The sequence below is a fragment of the Canis lupus genome, chromosome X (assembly GCF_011100685.1).
Source record: "Canis lupus familiaris isolate Mischka breed German Shepherd chromosome X, alternate assembly UU_Cfam_GSD_1.0, whole genome shotgun sequence".
Classification (NCBI taxonomy): Eukaryota; Metazoa; Chordata; class Mammalia; order Carnivora; family Canidae; genus Canis; species Canis lupus.
The window spans coordinates 15,384,850-15,401,255 of NC_049260.1; the positions used below are offsets into that span (position 1 = coordinate 15,384,850).

At 44.7% G+C, this 16,406-nt stretch overlaps 1 long non-coding RNA gene across 2 annotated transcripts; it reads right to left on the reverse strand.

Moving 5' to 3' along the window:
* Window positions 1-2,871: 2,871 nt before the first annotated feature.
* LOC119868161 lies at window positions 2,872-11,496 on the reverse strand. Of its 2 annotated transcripts, none has more exons than XR_005385910.1 (3): window positions 10,936-11,496; window positions 9,439-9,627; window positions 2,872-3,040 (listed from the first exon to the last, which is right to left on the reverse strand). It is a non-coding gene; the product is annotated as an uncharacterized LOC119868161 (long non-coding RNA). The 2 variants fall into 2 exon arrangements; XR_005385909.1 differs by lacking the exon at window positions 10,936-11,496 and adding an exon at window positions 10,038-10,134.
* Between the last annotated feature and the right edge of the window lie 4,910 nt (window positions 11,497-16,406).

Consider the following 16,406-nt stretch of genomic DNA (forward strand, 5'->3'; position numbering starts at 1 on the left):
TAAATTTCCTGATGTTGATAATTGCACTATGGTTATTTAAGAATATCCTTTTTCTTAGGAAATGTGCACTGAACTTTTCTCTAAGCATAAAATTATTTCCAAGTAAAGAAAGTTTTCTGAAAAAGATATTTAGGAAGCTCCTAGAACCTGGGGTGGGGGTAGGGTGTGGCACAGAGAGTCATGCTCAAACACAGGGCAACCAGGAACATTGCCCAAACCATCACTGGCCTGCTCTAGCCAAGGGTAGACTACTTCTCAGACAGACCTGACAGTGGGGACCAGATGCCTGAAACTCAGCCACTGCTGCCTCCAAAGGAAAGAGAGCTTTGTACCTCCCTCACCAGAACGCAGTTCCTCATAGTGTCTGCTCCCATGAATTACTGGCTTTCAAATCCAAGTCTTACCCTGATCAATGGGAATTAGCTGCAAAAAGTACTGGGAAAGCAGATTTATTATTTCAATCTTTAAAAAGTCAGCATCTATGTAGGAAGTTCTCCAAACATAAGATGGGTGCTCAAAAGGTGTCAGGTGGCCACAGATGGAGAAATGCCACTATCACACACACACACACACACACACACACACACACACACACACACAAAGTTATCCATAATGATGAGAAGCCTTCCTTGTGCTCTTCCAATCACTTCCTTGTGAAAGTAGCTGCCTAATGCTGGCCCTGATACAGCAGACGTGACCTAGTCACTGTGCACCTCAAATAAGTCAGACGTACAAATAGAACCCAATGAGACATCACTACATACCCGCCAAAACGGCAAAAGCCTAAAAGGAAGGCTGACACACCAAGTGATGGTTAAGATGTGGAAAACTAGGACTCTCACACATTGTTGGTGGGAGTGTAAACAGGTACAACCACTTTGGAAAAGCTGAATATATGTATGCTTTATGACTGAGCAGTTCCATTCCTGGTATTTAATAAGTCCTTTTTTTTTCTTTTTAAAGATTTTATTTATTTATTCATGATAGACACAGAGAGAGAGGCAGAGACACAGGCAGAGGGAGAAGCAGGCTCCATGCAGGGAGCCTGACATGGGACTCGATCCGGGACTCCAGGATCACACCCTGGGCTGAAGGCAGGCACCAAACCGCTGAGCCACCCAGGGATCCCCTAACAAGTCCTTATGTGCCCCAGAAGACATGCACAAAAGTATTCATGGCGTTGTTGTTCATAATAGTCCCAAGTATCCATCAACAGTAAAATGTGTAAAAAATAAATATTGCAATATGTGCAAAATGGAATACTACACAGCAATCAAGAAAATAATGAACTAGCCTTACACACAATAATATGGATGAATCTAGCCAGCAGTGTTGAGAAAGACACCAAACACAAAAAAAGCACATCCTGTATGATTCCACTTAAATGAAGCTTAAGAGCAAATAAACAGATCTATGACCAAATGTCAGAATAGCAGTTTCTCTTAGTGTGAGAGTGAGGGGTGCTAAGAAGGGGCATGAGGGAGGCTTTTAGGGTAATGAAAATGTTCTGTAATGGTGATCTAGGTGAAGCTGTCATGGGTGTATACCTATAAAATTCAAGCTGTGTACTAAGATACACATTTTACTGTGTGAAACCTATATCTCAATTTTTAGGAAAAAAAAATAAGGGTTACAGAATTAAGATCACAGATTCTTACAGCTTTAAGGGACATTTTCTATAAGAGAAAGAAAGAGAGAGAAAGAGTCATCTGAGGAATATGAACCCTCCTAAAGCTCTGAAGTGACTTTAGTGGCATACTATGATCTCCACCAAGTTGAGTTGTTGACAACCACTTTCCGGACTTTGCCTCACACCTTCCCATGCCTTCAGAAAGTAATTTTTTGCATTTAAGCCCTAGGAAACTGCCTTAAAGTGTATGTATGGAACAGTTCTGCATAATCGCACAGTACTTTGCCATTCACAAAGAACAGGGTACCTCATTTGATCCTTGCAACAACCTTGGGAGGTGGGCAAGGTGAATGTTCATTTTCATTACCATTATATTTCAGAGAGGCTAAAAGGTCATTTGGACTCAATGCTTCTGACTTTTAATCTAATGCTTTTCTAGTGGTGTTCATAAGTGTTGATTTCAATACAACAAATAAATAACAGCAAATAGTCCTGGATCGGATCCTGGAAAGGAAAAAAAAAAATACTATGAAAGACATTATTGGGAGGATTGGTGAGATTTGAACATAGGCCATATATAAAGAATAATATTGTATCTACCATTTGTAAATTTCTTGGCTTTGATAATTATACTGTAGTTTCATAAAAGTGTCCTTCTGCATAAGAAATGCATGCAAGAAGTATGCAGAATGAAAAGTCATCATGTCTACAACTTACTCTCAAATGGTAATTATTTTATTTTTTAAAAGATTTTATTTATTTATTAGAGAGAGCAAACAAGCAAGAGATAGCAAGAGAGAATACGAGTGGGGAGAAGAGGGAGAAGTAGGCTCCCTGTGAACAAGAAGCCTGACATGGGTCTCAGTCCCAGGACCCTGGGATCATGACCTGACCTAAAGGCAGAACTTTAACCAACTGAGCCACCTAGGTACCCCTCAAAAGTTTCTTTAAAGATTATACACACACACACACACACACACACACACACACACAGAAAGCAAATGTGGCAAAATGCTAATAAAATGTGAATCTAAGTGAATGGTATTAAAGTATTTGTTGTATTGTTCTTGCAACTTTTAGGGAGGAATTAAATTTTTCTCAGTTAAAAAAATCTTTTTTTTTTTAAGATTGTATTTATTTATTCATGAGAGACACAGAGAGAGAGGCAGAGACATAGGTAGAGGGAGAAGCAGGCTCCTTGCAGGGAGCCCGACGTGGGACTCAATCCTGGGACCCTGGGATCACGTCCTGAGCCAAAGGCAGACACTCAACTGCTGAGCCACCCAGGCTTCTCTCAATTTAAAAAAATCTTTAAAAAATCTAGAACATTCAAGAAAAAATTGCTTTCAGATAAAATCGAGTTATATCTTCTGTTATGCACATCACATGGAACCATAGTCATCTTGGGCACTGTAGATAGAAGAAAATGACAGAATTACAATTTTTTTTAAATTTTTATTTATTTATGATAGTCACAGAGAGAGAGAGAGAGGCAGAGACACAGGCAGAGGGAGAAACAGGCTCCATGCACCGGGAGCCTGATGTGGGATTCGATCCCAGGTCTCCAGGATCACGCCCTGGGCCAAAGGCAGGCGCCAAACCGCTGGGCCACCCAGGGATCCCCAGAATTACAATTTTTAACAGATTTATTAATTCCTTAATTTTATCATCACACAGGCAAAATATCCTTTCTCCTATTTAGTTAGCATATTCTATCAACTCAATAGAAGGACTTGGTCTGCTGGGAATACTTGTAATTTCCATAGAATACCTTAGAATGTTCTCTTATGAAACCCTGAGGGAGGAGAATCTTGTAGCTTCATGATCCCTGCTGTTTTGTTGATGCCTCATAAAGATGGCAAGACTTTGGAGGGCAAGGCCTTGTGGCACACTCAGGGACACTGGGTCCCAGGGGCAGGGAGATTTTGCCCAAGTCCTATGACCCAGGTATATCTTAGAAGCAGCAGAACTGCTGGACTTAAAAGGAAACCAGGACCCTCTCCATTATGAGGAACATGGGCAATGACTATAAAACAACTGCACAGCTCTAGCATAGAGAAGACTCAAAAATGGGGCACCTGGGTGGCTTAATCAACTTGATTTTGGCTCAGGCCATGATCTCAAGGTCATGTAATTGAGCCCCACATCGGGTTCTGTGGTCAGTGGGGAGTCTGCTTGAAGACTCTCTTTCTCCTTCTCCCTCTGCCTCTCCCCCTACTCATACTGTCTCTTTCTAAAAAAAATTTAATAAATCTTAAAAAAATGACTCAATAGACTTCAAATTTCCCCCATCCCATGGATATCCAAAGTTGAACTTAAGTTCAAAGAAATAATAAAATGATGTTTTTATATTTGAATGTTTGGACTCAGAGTCATTCCTCCTACATTAAATAAAATGTGTTGAAATATAGGATAGCCTAAGCGTGTTATAATGATCATTTTATTTTTTTCTCACAACAACTCTATGACTTAGGTAAAATAATCCCCATTTTACAAATGGGGGACCAAAGCCTAGAGAGGTTATTAACTACTTGCCTGAAGTCAAGCAGCCAGTAACTGGTGGAGACAGTTAAACCCAGGCAGGCTGACTCGAGTCTAGGCACTTCACCCCTCCCCCATATTTGTAGATGGCTACCCACCTATCCACAGGGTCAGTCCTCCCTGCAGCAATGGCCACTTTTAGCTCCCAGACTACAGAATAGGGATTGTGATTTATTAAGGGAAGATGCTACTCTGTGGTGTAACAGAAATGTAAGAAGTCTAGCCCAGCTCAACAGAGCACAAGAAAATCATTAATTCCATTCCTTTCAATAGGCAGCCAAATTTTCCTCACTGTGGATGACTAAAAGATGGAGCTGATTGTGCCCAGGAGGGTGTGACAATACTGCCAAATGTCCTGGCTGGTGATGCTCTCCTCTCCTGCAAAGAGTGGGGTTCTTCCAAATGACATTGGTGTTCCCCACTCCCCCTGTGGATGCTAACTTAGGTAAACCTGCCAAAGTCACACATTGTGCCTCACCCAGGACCTGAAAAAAAGCCTGTTCCACACTAAAGGCCATTTGTGAAACATAATTAATTACAGATTCCTTCTGGAGCTGCTTAAGCTTCTTGATGTCTTAGATGTGTGGCCAGGATGGAACTCTTTTTGGCAGCTGAGGATCCTTCCTCCTCCAGCTGGAGAGGAGGTCCAAATGACAGAAACCAAGAGCATCACTAACATGGAGTTTGGCCTTCCCAAGACTTGGTGGGGCAGGCTCGGATGCATGAATGGGGCTTTGGGGAGTCTATCCTTTCAGCAGATCCAAACCACACAGATCACAGAGATCTGTGGAAAATAATGTCTTTCTCATGAGCTGACTGAGCATTAGTGATAGTCTCCATTTGGATTGATGGCACTCTGAGTGGGGAAATGTAAACCTTTTCTCTCAGTAAAAGGGGCAACATGGTCAACAAAACTTGTGCCCAGTAACTTAATGGAAAGGCTTTCCCAAGATAACATTTGCTTTCCGTTGATGGAAGCACAGCAGGGTTTGCTTCTGCTACTGTAATATTTCCAATTATATTTATTATCTATTATTTGTCAAATCACAAAACTAAAATGGATACAGCTACATATAAATTTGATTATCCCCCAAGTCCTGAGACATACTTGTCATGTATCTCATTTTCCAGATAAGTAACCAAGTTAATACAAGCCTGACATGATTTTAATTTCAATCCAGGTCAAATCAAAGTTAGAAGCAGAGGTCATTCAACAACATGGGCCAATCTCATAGATACTGAACAAAAGGAAAGAAGCCACATAAGAACACAGACTATATGATTGCATTTATATGGCATGCAATAACAGAAATCAGAAGAATGGTTACTTCTGGGAGGGTGGTATTGACTGGAAAGGGGCATGAAGGAGCCTTCAGGGATGCTAAAAACTTCTTAGATCTTGATTTCAGTTGTAGTTCCACAGGTGTATATAAATGTACAGATTCGCTGAGCTGTACTTTGAAGATTTGTGCACTTTACTATAAGTTATCTCAAAAAAGAAATCACAATTATTTTATGACAAAGGAGTCAAGAAAACACCTTGGGGAAAGGATAGTCTCTTCAATAAAGAATGTTGGGAAAAATGGACAAGCACATGCAAAAGAAAGAAACTGAACTTCCATCTCACACATATGCAAAAATCAGCTTGAAATGGGTTACACACTTGGATTCCCCAGCTTCTAGGATTTTTTAAATTCCTATTTTATATTAAAATGGATATGTGCGGGGCACCTGGGTGGCTCAGTGGTTGAGCATCTGCCTTTGGCTCAGGTCATGATCCCAGGGTCCTGGGATCGAGTCCTGCCTCAGGCTGCCCACAGGGAGTCTGCTTCACCCTCTGCCTATGTCTCTGCTTCTCTCTGTATCTCTAATGAGTAAATAAATTCTTAAAAAACAATAAAATAGGGGATCCCTGGGTGGCTCAGTGGTTTAGCACCTGCCTTCGGCCTGGGGTATGATCCTGGAGTCCGGGGATCAAGTCCCATGTCGGGCTCCCTGCATGGAGCCTGCTTCCCCATCTGCCTGTGTCTCTGACTCTCTCTCTCTCTCTCTCTCTGTGTCTCTCATGAATAAAGAAATAAAATCTTAAAAAAACAATAAAATAGATATGTGCATTTAAAAAAGATCCATTTCATTGTAATAAAATTTGACATTAACAAGAAAAACATGTCCCTCCTAAAATAAGGGAACTTCTCTTCTGGAAGTTTCAAAACATATTTTTCATTAATTAGGGGTTATCCTACTGTGCCCCTACTCCCCCACCTGTGACTCCTACCCTGCAACTACAGAGGGCTATACTTTGAACCCTCCATGCCTTGTCAACCCTCAGTGTGCCTTTGCACATGCCGGACCTTCTTCTAGGAAGTCTTATCCCTCCTTCCTACCTGGTGAATACATATGGCTTCTTCAATACCTGGCACAATTACCACTTCTTCAGCAAGCCTTCCCCCAAGTGCCTCAGACGAAACTCACTCCCTTGTACCTCTGAGTAATTATTTACTTATGCTTGTCTGTCCACCAAACTGTGAGCATCTTGTCAAAGACAGAGCCTGCGTCATGTTCACTGTTCTGTCACTAGTGTCTAGCATATTGTAAGCGACCAATAAATGTTCATTGAATGAATAAAATAATTTCTTGAGCTGCAAGGTACATTAAGAACACATAACCCTCAGTGTGCTCATTGTGGAGGAGCAATTATGAACCCTACACATATGAGGTTACCAGAGCCGTCTGGAGAAGCACCATCAGATCCTCAGGGCCCAGAAACTCCTGCCCACTCCAACTTGCCCTGTGGTGGTAGGTCATGGAAGGAAGGCTTTCATATTTCTTTTTTTAAATCAAATTTATTTATTTCAGAGAGAACGAGCACAAGCATGAGCAGGGCGAGAGGCAGAGGGAGAGGCAGACTCTCCACTGAGCAGGGAGCCCGATGCGGGGCTCGATCCCAGGACCCTACAATCATGACCTGAGCCAAAGGGAGACACCAAATGGACCTGAGCCACCCAGGGATCCCGGCTTTCATGTTTCTCAGAATGGAGCTTCCATAAGCCAAATTGACCTTTTATTTTTCTAATATTGACTATCTCTCAAAGCCTACTTTGCATGAATTAAAATACCATGTTCCATCAAAAATGACCATTCTTGTGGGTAGACAGGAATAAAGGAGAAAGGCTGGCAGGAGAGAATCCTATGGTGCCATAAAGACCCCCTCCCCATACCTGACAGCCTCTCACCTAAAGAGGCTCTTTCACAGGCTTTTACCTAAAGGTCATTGCTAGGTGGGTTGTTAGTTTTTTTGTTTTTTTGTTTTTTTGTTTTTTTTAATTAAGAGCTACTGGGCTCAGCGGTTTAGCGCTGCCTCCAGGGCGTGATCCTGGAGACCTGGGATCGAGTCCCACATCAGGCTCCCTGCATGGGGCCTGCTTCTCCCTCTGCCTGTGTCTCTGCCTGCCTCTCTCTCTCTCTCTCTCTCTCTCTCTGTGTCTCTCTCATGAATAAACAAAATCTTAAAAAAAATAATTAAGAGCTACTGGTGTTTTACAACTTCAATTTCTCTGAAGATTAGCAAACAATCTCCCATGTCTGCCTCCTGTCATTTAGAAAACTTGAATGATTCTCATTCTTTGTGGCCTACAGAGCAGAGGGCATGAAGGTGTTGTGATAGGCAAGCTTGATGCTAGACCCCCTGGACTCAGGAGCCACATTCAAGAAACCAACCTGGGGGGAGTTTTTCAAGATTTTATTTTTAAAATTTATTTATTTTAGAGAGTGTGAGCGGGGGATAAGGGGGTGGAGAGCAGGAGGGAAAGGGAGGGGGAAAGAATCTGAAGCAGACTCCACACTGAGCGAGGAACCCGACACAAGGCTCAGTCTCACAACCCTGAGACTGACCTGAGCCAAAACCAAGAATTGGATGCCTAACTGACTGAGCCACCCAGGTGCCCCTGGGTGGAGTTTTTTAATGGTCATGAAGTTGAAGAAGGGTAGAGAAAACATGACCTTCAAGAAAGGAAGAAGAGAACCAAACAGTAGGCTTTTATAACGTCATTTCAAATAACTATAAAAGCCTCTAAAATAAACAGGTGCTGAGTCGAATATCTGAGTCTTAAATATAGTAAATCATTGTATCGGTCAAGATTCCAGCAAGACACAAATGGAACATCTATAAACTGGGTAAGTCAAGACAAGTTTAATGAAGGGTTTATTCATAAGGGATTGGGCAAGCACCACTGGATTCCACAGGAAGGAATTCCACAGGTGATACTTACACTGAGCCCATTCAGCTCCCGTCTCTCGCTGGTGTCGCCCACTGGTTGGACCCAGTAGGAAGCCAGAGAGCAAGGGGGTCTGTGGATGCAACTCATGCAGGTCAACCTCCTGGGTCACAGGATGGAGAAAGGTAGAGGAGATGTAGACCGAACTTTAGAGAGTGGAAACAGAGGGTAGGCAGCACCCAGATGATTCAGATTGTTCTCAGACCTGCTTTTGCTGAACACCCATCTACTGGGACTCTCCTTTTTCATTTTCTTCCACACAAACCATCTGCCCATTTCCTGTACATTTTATAACACTTTATTCATGATATGTTTTTAGATTTTTAAAATTTATTTATTCATGAGAGACACACAGAGAGAGAGAGAGGCAGAGACACAGGCAGAGGGAGAAGCAGGCTCCATGCAGGGAGCCTGACGTGGGACTTGAACCCGTGTCTCCAGGATCAGGCCCTGGGCAGAAGGCAGCACTAAACCGCTGAGCCTCCTGGGCTGCCCTATTCAATTTTTTTTAAGATTTTATTTATTCATGCATGAGAGACACATACACACAGAGAAACAGAGACATAGGCAAAGGGAAAAGCAGGCTCCATGCAGGGAGCCTGATGTGAGACTCGATCCCGAGACCCCAGGGTCTCGCCCTGGGCCAAAGGCAGATGCTCAACCGCTGAGCCACCCAGGCATCCCCTCTTTATTCATGTTTGATGTCCATACAGTCTCTGAATGTCTGTGCCTTTTGACCATTGGATGACAACTCCCTAAACTTAGCAGTTTAGTTAATCATAGGTCAGTGTGACCTCAACGAGGGAGTGACATTGGAGCCAAGACATGAATGATCAGAGGGAGGTATCCATGCAAAGATCTAGGGGAGACCACTCTCTGCAGATGGAAACAGCAAGTTCGAATCTCTGAGATGGAAAGGCGTTTGGACTGCTTGGGGGCACAGGCAATGCATCCCAAGGGCCAGTACTGAACGCGTCGTTACGTGTCAATTACCTGAATGATCAGACCCATCATTCCACCCCTAACACAGGGAGTCCTTCATCTCAGGTGAGGTGAAGAAGCCTTGCTTTGACAGTCTTTTTCGGTTCTTGGATCTGTTTCCTCATTTGTGAAGCCGGAAGCTTGACTGAGGTCATGTCCCAGCTCACCTCCTGTTCTAAAACGGTAAGATTTCTTCATCCTCTAAGGAAAAAAGATGCAAAGTGTCATTAGTTTATTTGAAAAAATCGGAGTAGGCAGCTACCATCTGTTTACTATGGGTCCAGTGTCGCTGCCGCTGTCACTGTCTGTGCACCGACAGCAGTACTCTTGGCCCTAATCACCCCCATGCTCACGGCTGGCCTCCCCCTGCAAGCACCCATTCCCCTCCAGCCAAGGGCTTTCTTTTCTTTTCTTTTTAAAAGATTTCATTTATTCATTCTCGAGAAACACACAGAGAGAGGCAGAGACACAGGCAGAGGGAGAAGCAGGCTCCCTGTGAGGAGCCTGATATGGGACTCGATCCTGGGATCCTGGGATCATGTCCTGAGCCAAAGGCAGACACTCAACCTCTGAGCCACCCAGGTGCCCCCAGCCAGGGGCTTTCACGTCACCTGTGTGCAAGGAAGGCCAGGGCAACAGAGATTGGCCTGGGAGCAGCCGTTGGCCGCAATGAATGGGAGTAGGAGTGTTAATACCCTGGCTCCTCTGAGCACAACTCTGAGGTATGCTCCCCATGTCCTCCTAGAGCTCCTCAGTGGGGTGGAGCTCCAGGTATCCACCCAGGCTTCTTTCCCTTCCCTGTCTCAGGTCCTCACTCCTTAACCCGTGCTCCTTCCAGATAACTGACTTGCACTCGAATCTTACTCTCAGATCTGCTTCTGAGCAAGTCCCATGCAGGACAGCTAGGTATAATGAGCCACACCAGGGGCATAAAATGTATTTCCACCTACAGCAAGCTCACCATCTAGTTACTAGTTTTTAAAAAGTAGACATTAAAGCCTTGAAATGTAACTTTTGATCCAGCAGTTCAGCTTCTAAGAATACATCTTACAAAAATAATCATAGTTGTGCCCAAAACTTAGATACCGGAATGTAGATTTCTCATCAAAGCATTGCGAATAATAGATAAAATTAGAAAATGTAAATATAAATGTCCAACAGTGGGGAAAATGATTAGATCAATAATGGTACATCCACTCAAAACCCTACGCCATCATTAAAACCAATGTTGTGGAATATTGCTTAAGGACAGGGGCATGGTTCATAAGGCACAATTAAATTAAAAAGCATTGCAAAACAAAATAAAACAAAAAAGCAAAAAAAAAAATTTTTAAAGCATTGCAAAACATTATCTTTGGTATATACCGTTGTCACTACTAACAATATACATGCATAGAAAAAATATATAGAAAGCTAACACACCGAAGGGTTAACACTTGTCAGCAGTTTCATGTCTCTGGGTTTATCTATATTTTCCAACCTTTCTCTAGATAACGTGTATTTTCTTACCTTTAAGGTGATGCACTGTTCGTTTACATAGGCTAAGAGAGTGTTTCTCAGTCTCAGCACTACTGATATTTTGGAATGGAACTTTCTTTGCGGAGGGGCCATCCTGCGCATTCCTGGTACCTATGTACCAGACGCCAGCAATGCCTTCCCCCTCGAGCTGGGACAATCAAAGATATGTCTAGATGCTGCCAAGTGTCCCTCGGGAGCAAAAATCACTCCCAGTTGAGAATCAGCGGTCTAAGAGATCGGAAAAATCGTAAACCACTGATAGCAGTTCATGGCCAGGAAATAAAGTAAGATTATTCAAAATCTGTCAGTAAGAATATTCAAAATCTGTCAAAATCTGTCAGAGGTGCATGATTTTTTTTTCTTTCACCTTGAAGAAATCACTGTCATGCTCAGCACATAACTGAAAGTAGCATTTGTTCCAGGAGAGGTCCCCTCCTCGGGTGTGTAAAAGAAGAGTCCATAAGAGGTTCCCAGACCTCGCCTGGTCGGTTTCTAGGAGCTTGGCAAGCTGAAGTCATGCCAGCCTGACGGGTCACTTGTTTCCCATCTGTCCTCACGCTGGACAGAGGACATGAGATGAACAGAACACCCTGAAATGTTTACGGTCGAAGACGTCGCCAGCAGCGCCGGCTTGGGTCACTGAGCTGCGCTTCCACCGTGTGCATCGGGGCGGCGGCGACAAAGGCCCCGGGGGTTGGACCCGGCGACGGGCGAGACGCGTCCCTGAGCTTGTGCTGTGTCTGCCGACCCGGCCGGGGACGCGATGTGGAGAGGCCATCCCCGGGGGACCCGCACTCCAGTGGCGGGGGAACACGAAAACTTGGGCACATTTCTGTCACCTGGACACCCGCCCGGAGCGGATGATTAGATGAGCACAAGACAGCGGCCCGAAGCGCAGCAGACAAAGGGAGTGAAGGGGGGCTCTCGGCGGGACGCCAGCGGGGACAAGGCCGGGCACCTCAGGGCCCGGAGCAGGAGGCCAGCAGGGGGTCTGCCGCTCGTCTCCACGGCTGTCCGGGTGGGACACGCGCCTGGGGTAAGTCGAGGCAGCCGGGAGCGCGGGCCTGGGGGGCGCTTGGGGCTGCCCGGGCTGAGGCTGCCGCTCCAGGGAACGAACGCTGACTAATGACACACGGCAGGGATGCCAGGGCCTCGTAAACCCATTTTTATTTTTAAACAGGCTGCCAGCCGGGAAGTAGGGCATTTTGCAACTTCCCCGGGAGTCGGAGCCAAGGGGCGCCCGGAGCGCCCAGACGCGCAAGCAGCACGGGGTGCAGGCCTCGCGCCCTCCCTTGAGCAAAGCCCTCGCTGGAGGCTGACGTTTGAGACTCTGGGGTTTGGGCTCAGGGTAAAGTAGAGATTCCCTTCCCAAGAGCAAGCAGAGGGCGGGGACGGAGCCCGGCGCCCCGGGACTCAGGCGGCCGGAGGGCTGGGACTTGCAGCCTGCAAGCAGCCCGGTGCTGAGGGGCAGGAGCCCCGAGGGTGTGCAGGGGGCTCCGTGGGGGACGGGAGGCACACAGGTGGCGGCAGCCCGGAGGACCCAAGGGACACAGGAGGCCAGGAGGCCGAGCTGCCTTCTTCCCGCGTCCACGCCCACCGGGGTGAGCTCCGGCCTCTGCGTCTGGTCTGCAGCTTGCGACGCCCCGACCTCCTCCCCTCCTCCCGCCACGGCTGCTGCTCCAGCTTCGCCCGGACGCAGCACGAGGTCCCCGGGGAAGGAGTCCTCAGGGGATCCCAACGGGCTGCCTTCCCAGGCCACTCTGGGGGACTGATGCCAACATTCAATTCAAAAACCAAGTTCCAGAACAATTACAGGACTGAAACAGTTGACGGCTATGGAAAACACAATCAAACCTCATATTCTCACTCAACTTCAGCTTTTTTTTTTTTTTTTAAAGATTTATTTATTCATGAGAGGGAGAGGGAGGCAGAGGGAGAAGCAGACTCCACGCGGGGACCCCGATGTGGGACTCGATCCCTGGACCCCAGGATAATGCCCTGGGCCGAAGGCGGGCGCTCAACCGCTGAACCACTTTGGTGTCCCCAACTTCATCCTTTTAAATTTTTTTAATTTTTAAAAATTTATTTATGATAGTCACACACACACAGAGAGAGAGAGAGGCAGAGACACAGGCGGAGGGAGAAGCAGGCTCCATGCACCGGGAGCCTGACATGGGACTCGATCCCGGGTCCCCAGGATCGCGCCCTGGGCCGAAGGCAGACGCTAAACCGCTGCGCCACCCAGGGATCCCCCAACTTCATCCTTTTAAATAAACTTTGCTAGTTTTTACAAGAATCTGTTAACTAACTGATTTCCCCCCTCAAATGTGGAAGGCATTTAGACCAACGAATGTCGGTGTTCAGTCTCAATCACATTTTCCTCTGCATTTCACCTGACCTATCCCACTACAGGGTACCGAAGCCCTGGGAAGAGTCCAAAGACATTAGATTTTATTCTACTTATATTTTCATCCCTCCATGTATTTGACCTTCACAGGCCTCTCACACTTTATACATTCTTTCCTTCACTTATTTCATAAGTACTTATTGAATGCCTATTATGGTTCAGTAACTGGAGTAGCAGGTGCGGAGGTAGAACATTTCGATATTTGGTCTCTGCCCCGGAGACCCACTCACAGTAGGAAGACTACAAGCAAGTCATTAAAATGCAAAGAACAGGACCCCTGAATGGCTCAGCGATGGGGCGTCTGCCTTCGGCCCAGGGCATGATCCTGGGATCCCAGAATCAAGTTCCACATCGGGCTCCCTGCATGGAGCCTGCTTCTGTCTCTGTCTCTCTCTCTCTCTCTCTCTCTCTGTCTCTCTCTCTGTCTCTCTCTCTGTCTCTCATGAATAAATAAATAATTTTTTAAATGCAGAAAACAAACACTGTAATTAACATGTGCTCAAAGCACTGAAAGTGTATATACCAAATTTTAATTCACATTTTGAGTAATGAGTAAATAAACTCTGTAAGTTTATCACCACATATTTTGTGAAAAGTTTACTTAAATGCCACTTTTCCCAACACCGGCAAAACTTTCTCTATTTCTTATGTTAGAGTGCCCCGTAATGGAAGTCTAAGATGCTGGCATGCCCGGTACATTTTTATTTGTTATGTTAGAGCGACATCTGGTGGAATTTTATTGAAACTGCAGCTCCCACTTTTCTTCATTTCTTGTGTTAGAATGCCATCGTGTGGAATTTCCTATCATTGCACAATTGCGTTTTCCTATTTCTTGTGTTGGAGCGCCATTCTGTGGAATTTTTATGTAATTGCGGCACCATTTATTTATTTGCTTAGAATAGTGCCGCCCAGTGGATTTGTAGTGCAATTGCAGCTCGTTCGTTTATTTATTTATTTATTTGATTGTTTTCAGTGCCGCCCAGTGGACTTATAATGGAATTGCAGCTCGTTTGTTTATTTGTTCTTTTGTTATACTGCCGCCCAGTAGACTTATAATGTGATTGCAGCTCATTCGTTTATTTATTTGTTTGTTATACCGCCGCCCAGTGGACTTATAATGCAGTTGCAGCTCATTCGTTTATTTATTTATTTGTTTGTTTGTTATACCGCCGTCCAGTGGACTTATAGTGCAATTGCAGCTCGTTCGTTTATTTATTTATTTATTTGTTTGTTATACCGCCGTCCAGTGGACTTATAGTGCAATTGCAGCTCGTTCATTTATTTATTTATTTGTTTGTTTGTTTTTAGTGCCGCCCAGTGGACTTATAATGTGATTGCAGTGCGTTTGTTATTTGTTTTAGTGCCTCCCAGTGTACTTATAATGCAATTGCAGCTCGTTCATTTCTTTGTTTGTTTTCAGTGCCGCCCATTGGACTTATAATGCGATTGCAGCGCGTTTGTTTCTGTATTCATTCATTCATTCTTTCGTTTATCTATGTATTCATTCGTTTATCTGTTTAGCCATCCATCCATTCATTCAGATAGCTAATTAGGTAGTTGGCTAGTTAGCTAGTTATTTACAGTGCCACCCCGTGGATTTATCATACAATTGCAGATCAGAGAAATTTTTCATATTTCCCAGATTAGAGTGCCACCCAATGGGATTTTGAAGTAATTCCAAATCAGATGTTTTCCTATTACTCAGGTTAGAATGCCACCCAGTGGAATTATCTTGCACTTGCATAATCTGTCTTTCCTAGTACAAGTTTCCCTTGCTATGGAAAAGAACGTTCATATGAAATCTTTTCTAAGCTGAAATGGTGTAAAGCAGTGTCCCCTGCCTTCCAGAAAAGTTTGAGTTACACCATTTTGCTCTTAGGAAAGTCCTACATTAGAAAAGTGACGGCAGTATTATAAAATTGAAAATCCTCTTCGGATTTCTTTCCATTGGGAAGAGGTTCTAAATCAAGTCTTTCAAAAAAAAAAAAAAAAGGTGTCTTAACTCGCTTGCAGTTAGTGCGGGGGGAGGGGGGAAGCTCTATTCAGGTTAGGGTGCCACCCAGTGGAATTATCATGTAATTGCAGAGCACATGTTTTTCCTATTACTCTAGTTAGAACGCCACCTAGTATGGCGTTGCAAAAGTATGTAATTGCAAAAAACGGCTGTGGTTTCTTTCTGCTACTTGTTAGGGTGCCCTCTGGTGGAATTTTCCTGCAATTACAGAACCGGTATGTTTTTAATTTCTCTTGTGAGGGTGCCACCTGGTGGAATTATCCAGCAATTACAGGAAAAAATGTATTTTTCTAACTTGTGAAAGAGTGCCACCTGGTGGAATTGACCTTTGTTAAAATGTATACCAGTGATCTCAAACTTGGCACCTGTGTCACCTGGAGAGCTTTTTAAAGGAAAGACTGCAGGTCCCCATCCCTAGAGCTTCTTATTCGAGAGGCTTGGGATGGAGTCTGGGAATTTGCATTTCCAATGGAGCAGTGGTTTATGTTGATGCTACTCAGCTGGGACTTCACTTTGAGAACAAATGAAATACTCCTTAAATTTTAGTTTCATACAAAAATGTTTTTTTCCCTCATGTAATTTCCACAACTGTTTCATTTTTTAATTACTGGAGAGGTTAGGAAGCTTTGCTCTCCTGAGTTTTTCCAAAGAACTCAGGATGCCTTTTGTTTTTGTTTTTTAATCATGAGAGACACGTACACACAGAGGGGGGACACAGGCAGAGGGAGAAGCAGGCTCTATGCAAGGAGCCTGATGTGGGACTTGATCCTGGGTCTCCAGGATCACACTCTGGGCTGAAGGTGGCGCTAAACCACTGGGCCACCCAGGCTGCCTTCAGGATGCCTTTTGAATAAATCTACCAGTTGCTTGTTGTTGTTCTTTTTCAGTTGCTTGTTTTTGAGAGAGAGAGCACACATGACAGAGAGGGAGTGCCCTGTGCATGAATGAGGGAGGGGCAAAGAGAGAAGGAGAAGTGGACTCCAAGTTGAGTGGGGAGCCTGACCTGGGACTCGATTCCAGGATCCTGAAATTATGACCTGA